General features: G+C 47.9%; 1 long non-coding RNA gene across 2 annotated transcripts in view; it reads left to right on the top strand.

The window, feature by feature from the left end:
• Positions 1-592: 592 nt before the first annotated feature.
• LOC105476563 (uncharacterized) overlaps positions 593-6,000 on the top strand; it is a 43,881-nt gene continuing 38,473 nt past the window's right edge. For both annotated transcript variants that reach the window (XR_011607084.1, XR_011607085.1), the window contains exons 1-2: positions 593-904; positions 2,739-5,926. This is a non-coding gene — a long non-coding RNA (uncharacterized lncRNA). The remainder of the gene's footprint in view (positions 905-2,738; positions 5,927-6,000) is intronic.

Below are 6,000 nucleotides of genomic sequence, written 5' to 3'. Positions count from 1 at the left end.
AGGCTGGCCAGAGAAACTAGAATCCCTCTTTTCCATGGCGGATCATAGAAACCGGAACCCATTTTCCCCAAAGCCAGCCATAAAACCTAAAAATGTTACTTTAATGTCCCCTCTGCTTTTCTGTGTAAAAACTCACCATGAAAAATTATCTGATCGAGCTTGTTTGACAGCAGGGCAGAAGATCTCCTTTCCAGAGAGGGTCCTGCCCCACACCCAGAAGGAAATGCTGCTCGGAGAGGCCAAGAAGATTCTAGACAGATAGGCTTTGCTGGGTGTCCCCAGTCAGTCCATCAGGATGGACTTTTTGTCCAATCCTATTTCTACATGGCTGTCCATACTTCGTTGAACTTAAGCATAAAAGTGGACAATATCCCCTGTATCTTTGGGTCTTCATTCTGAAGGCTCCCGTGTATACACGTTAAATAAATTTACATGTCTTTTTTCTAATTGATCTCCCTTTTGTGAGTTGATTTTTCAGAGAACCTTCAGAAGGCCAAGGGTTTCCCTTGGCCCCTAGGTGGGGGTAACCCAAACAACATGTGTCAGCTGAGTGCTGGGCCTGACCTGCCCTCCACGGAAGTGCCTGTCTTGGATTGACCGTTGGACCTGCCCTGGACGGAAGTGTCTGCCCTGGATTGGCTGCTGGACTTGCCCTTGACAGAAGTGCCTGCCCTTGATTGGCTGCTGTGGGCTGGCTGGGCTGGGGCTTCCACAGAAGAGCTGCCTTCTTGAAGGGTTAAAGCACCAGCTCCAGGAAATCAGGGTCAACCCGGGATCTCCCATTAGGATTCAAGTGATGGTCTAACCTGCTGCGCCTCCTCCATCATGGGCTTGATGAACACTGACTGGATTTGTGCAGGCGTGGTGGCTCACGCCTGTAACCCCAGCACTTTGGGAGGCCGAGGTGGGCGGATCACGAGGTCAGGAGATCGAGACCACGGTGAAACCCCGTCTCTACTAAAAATACAAAAAATTAGCTGGGCACGGCGGCGGGTGCCTGTAGTCCCAGCTACTCAGGAGGCTGAGGCAGGAGAATGGCGTGAACCCAGGAGGCGGAGTTGCAGTGAGCTGAGATTGTGCCACTACACTCCAGCCTGGGTGACAGAGCAAGACTAGGTTTCAAAAAAAAAAAAAAGAACACTGACTAGATTTGAATGCCCAAAAGTCTGGGACTGGCTCTTTTTCCCTCAGGGACCTCATGGGGAGGCCCTATCAGTGTCCAGCAAATCAAAGTAGAGTGACTGGCGGTAGCCCTCAGCTGTGTTTGAAGGCCTTCACTCTGGACTGGTGTGGCACTTCTGTTCTGGTTGCTAGCTAGTAGGTCATCCTATGGATCGAGGATAGACTGACTCGGTCTTCATTGCCTCTTGGGGAGAGGGGTGGTCAGGATTTTCTGGAGTTAGAGTTTTAAAGATGCCCCAGGGAAGATGCCTGGAGAAACAGTTGTCAGAGGCGTGCAAACCAGAGCAACTCCATCTTGAATAGGAGCTGGGTAAAATGAGGCTGAGACCTACTGGGCTGGATTCCCAGACGGTTAAGGCATTCTAAGTCACAGGATGAGATAGAAGATCAGCACAAGATACAGGTCATAAAGACCTTGCTGATAAAACAGATTGCAGTAAGGAAGCCAGCCAAAACCCACCAAAACCAAGATGGCGACGAGTGTGACCTCTGGTCATCCTCACCGCTACACTCCCTCCCACCAGTGCCATGACAGTTTACAGATGCCATGGCAATATCAATTTACCCTATATGGTCTAAAAAGGGGAGGCATGAATAATCCACCCCTTATTTAGCATATCATCAAGAAATAACCATAAAAATGGGCAACTGGCAGCCCTCAGGGCTACTCTATCTATGGAGTAGGCATTCTTTTATTCTTCTGCTTTTATTTTTTTATTTTGAGACGGGGTTTTGCTCTTGTTTCCCAGGCTGGAGTGCAATGGCGCGATCTCGGCTCACTGCAACCTCTGCCTCCTGGGTTCAAGTGATTCTCCTGCCTCAGCCTCCGGAGTAGCTGGGATTATGGGCATGTGTCACCACGCCTGGCTAAGTTTTTGTATTTTGAGTAGAGATGGGGTTTCTCCATATTGGTCAGGCTGGTCTCAAACCCCCGACCTCTGGTGATCCGCCCGTCTCGGCCTCCCAAAGTGCTGGGATTACAGGCATGAGCCACCGCACCTGGCCCTATTCTTTTACTTTCTTAATACATCTGCTTTCACATGGATTTGCCCTGAATTCTTTCTTGTGCGAGATCCAATAACCCTCTCTTGGGGTCTGGATCGGGACCGCGTTCCTGTAACACACTGACCATTTTAAGGAGAGGGCATGCAGATTACAAGTATGGGAAGAAAAATAAGAACTCAGCCCTAACCTAGACTCTGAAGGAGGCTCCTTGTGACGGTCTTGGAGCCTGATTTTGCAGAGCCTAGTTCTCACTAGGGCACTACCACCTGGGGCATGGGGACGTACCTGAAGTACTATCCTTGGATTTTCCTCATTGCATCAACAAACTGAGATACCAGAAGCTCTGAGAACATGTTACTTCAGAGGTTGAAATTATAGACTCATAGCAGTCAAATCGGCTATTTGCTGTAATAACTATTCTAGTGTGGTTGGAAAAGCCTAGTAAATGTTGCCCTTGTTTGAAATCTTCCCCTGATCCCCACCCTGCCACCTCCCCAGTGCTGAACAGGTTGGGAGGCAGAGTGACTATTTTCTGTTTGTTTGTGTTTCAGAGTCAAGCTGTCTGGAACTACTGTCTGGAAGAGCATCTTCCCCATCCCAGCAACTGTACCCCTCAATCAGGAACTGTTACTGAACCCAGGGCTGCGTGGATAAACATTTATAAGACCCAGAGGGATCATTAGTGGAGGGTAGAGGATGTCTTTGCTTGAACGTCCGAAAGTCACCATAAGTCCAAAACTGAATTCACCCTTTGCCCTTTAACTCATAGAAATTCAAATGAGGCAAGGGTGAGGAGAGAGAACAACTTAAACCAGTGGTTCTCAACCTTGTCTGCACCTTAGAATTCAGATGCCTAGGCTGTTCTCTAGAAGGATGGAATCAGAATCTCTGGGGGTGAAACCCAGGCATCTGTATTTTTCAAAGTTCCCCAGGTGATTCCTATGTGCAGCCAAGGTTGAGAATCATAGACTCAAACTTGCTTGGAGTTCCCGCTAGTCATTCTACCTATGGCTGAAAACCCTGGGGTGAAGGAGTGGAAGACCTGATTCTTCTATCTCTGTGGAGTTCCTTGTGTTTTTCCTGTAATGAGCATCTCTCCATGCTGAGTGTGATTTTTGGGGTTTAAGATCTGTATTTCAGCTGAGAGCAGTGGCATGCACCTATAACCCCAGCTGCTTAGGAGGCTGAGGCAGGAGGATTGCTTGAGCTCAGGAATTCAAGGCTGCAGTGAGATTATGCCACTGTATTCCATCCTGGGTGACAGAGCAAGACCCTGACTTAAAAAAAAAAAAAGTCTGCATTTCACATATAACAAGCCCTTGGAACTTCATCTGATTCAACCAAACCTGTGATGATCTCTACTGTACATTATGGATAATTTAAGGGATTTTCAAGTGCAATGTTGGCCATATGAAATTTTGCTTTCATCCAAACTTTCAAGCCTAAGCCCTGCATGACAACCCTGCCTTCCTTTTTTCAGTGGACAGTTAGCCATTCCCCAGTGGCTCTGCTGGCAATCCAGGCAATTGTCACCCTCCTACATTCCCTCAGCTCCTACCTTGGTCCTCAGATCTTCCCAATCTTCCTCTATATTCTCTGCACGTGCTTCAGGTGAGTCCTTCATCTCGAATCTATTATCATAACCTCCTAACTGACGCCCCTGTCCCCAGCCTCTTTCCCCTCCATTCCATCATCTGCCTGCCTTCTGGTGAACAAGGCAGATACAAATTGCCATGTAGTCCTCTGCTTACAATTCTTCAGAAGTTTGTGATTGCTTTCCCAAGGAAGTTGAAACTTCTTTTTTTTTTTTTGAGACGGAGTTTCGTTCTTGTTGTCCAGGCTGGAGTGCAATGACGCGATCTCCGTTCCCTACAACCTCTGCCTCTCGGGTTCAAGAGATTCTCCTGCCTCAGGCTCCCAAATAGCTGGGATTATAGGCGCCCGCTACCATGCCCAGCTACTTTTTGTATTTTTAGTAGAGATGGGGTTTCACCATGTTGGCCAGGTTGGTCCCGAACTCCTGGTCTCAGGTGATCCACCCGCCTCGGCCTCCCAAAGTGCTGGGATTACAGGCGTGAGCCGCTGTGCCCGGCCAGGAGTTGAAACTTCTTGACATGACCTCCAGTGCTCTGATGGCCAAACACCTTTGCAGCCTCATCTCCCTTCACATCCCGTTAAGGACCTACATTCCAACCACATAGAAGGTGCTTTCCTTCAAGCCTTTGCTTATGTGCTCTCCTCCACTGGGTATGCCTTTCCTTTTCCTAGTGGGCTACTTCTTTTTTAAAAAAAGTTTTATTTATTTATTTTTAGAGCCAGGGTCTTGCTCTGTCACCCAGGCTGGAATGTAGTGGTGTGATCACGTCTCACTGCAGCTTCAAACTCCTGGGCTCAAGTGATCCTTCTGCCTTAGCCCCTGAGTAGCTGGGATTCCAACTGCATACCACCATGCTCAGCTGAATTTTTTTTTTTTTAAGACAGGGTCTCTGTCTGTCACCTAGGGTGAAGTGCAGTGGCACAATCAGGGCTCACTGCAGCCTTGACCTTCCCAGTGCAGGTAATCCTCCCACCTCAGCCTCCCAAGTAGCTGGGACCACAGGTGTGTGCCACCATACCAGGCTATTTTTTTGTTAGTTTTTGTAGAGACAGAGTTTCACCATGTTGCCCACACTGGTTTTGAACTTCTGGCTTCAAGTGATCCTCCTGCCTTGGCCTCCCAAAATGCTGGAATTGCAGGTGTAAGTGCCGTGCCTGGTCACTGGTTAGGCTACTTCTAACTTGTCTTTTTCTTTATAGCCAGTCTATGTGTCCCATCCTCCCCTTTCTCCAGGCTGCATCAGGTGCCTGCTGACCGTGCCCCTCCTCTGTGTGTGGCCAGAACATCCAAGGCCCTCAACCCAAATGATGAGTACTGATTCTCCCAACTATGTTGTGAACTCTACATTCAGGGCAGGAGCTGGGTCTTATCTTTCACTGCACCCTTGGGGCTTGCACAATGCCTAGACGAAAGGAAGCCTTTGTATCCAATGCCTGAACTTGCTCCAATATTCCCCAACCTTTTACCTCCTTTTGCTGATTGGAGACCTGGTTCTGACCTGCTTGGCTTGTGCAAAGCTCTGAGAGAGGAAAAATTTGGCTTGGCCCCCTCCCGATGGAATCTTTCCATTCCAAAGTTGTTTCTCCTTTCTTTGAGTCTCCTTTTAACCGTTCCCAATTCCCTCATTCCCAGGAACTCTTAAATTCTTTCTCCCCTTATCAAAATACTCTTTCAGAATAAGTACATTCGCTTTGGAATAAAACTGCTGTTTCCTTTCCCAGGCTTATATGTATTTTAGCAGAAAAAATTCAAAGGAATTAATTTCTAATTGTGGAAATTACAGGCCATAGGAGGAGAAGGCGGAGGAAAAAATTGAGGGTGAATCAGCCTTCTGCAGAGACTTTCTTCAAAGACTTTCACGCATCCTCTTTGATTAGAGGATTGGAAAAGGGCGAAGCTTACCCATCTTCCGCAGGTGGCCAGAAGAACAAAGAAAAGAGAGATTTTTCAAGCGTGGTTTCTCTCTTGGCTCATTCCACACATCTCCCTGTGGGGATTCTACTTAGGGAAGGTGTGTCCCAGGGTTTGCCAAAGATGGAGACAATCGGAAGTATCACAGCAAAAGGCGAGGAATCAGAAATCTCCAACTCCTGGGCTCATGTGATCCTCCCAACTCAGCCTCCCAAGTAGCTGGGATTACAGGTGCGTGCCACCACACCCGACTAAATTTTTTAATCTGTTCTTTTTTGTTTTTGTAGAGACAGGGTCTTGCTATG

This window comes from Macaca nemestrina, chromosome 8, assembly GCF_043159975.1.
Source record: "Macaca nemestrina isolate mMacNem1 chromosome 8, mMacNem.hap1, whole genome shotgun sequence".
NCBI classification, from domain to species: domain Eukaryota; kingdom Metazoa; phylum Chordata; class Mammalia; order Primates; family Cercopithecidae; genus Macaca; species Macaca nemestrina.
The sequence above is the reverse complement of the archived record's forward strand: the minus strand, read 5'-3'. Positions and strand labels throughout refer to the sequence as shown.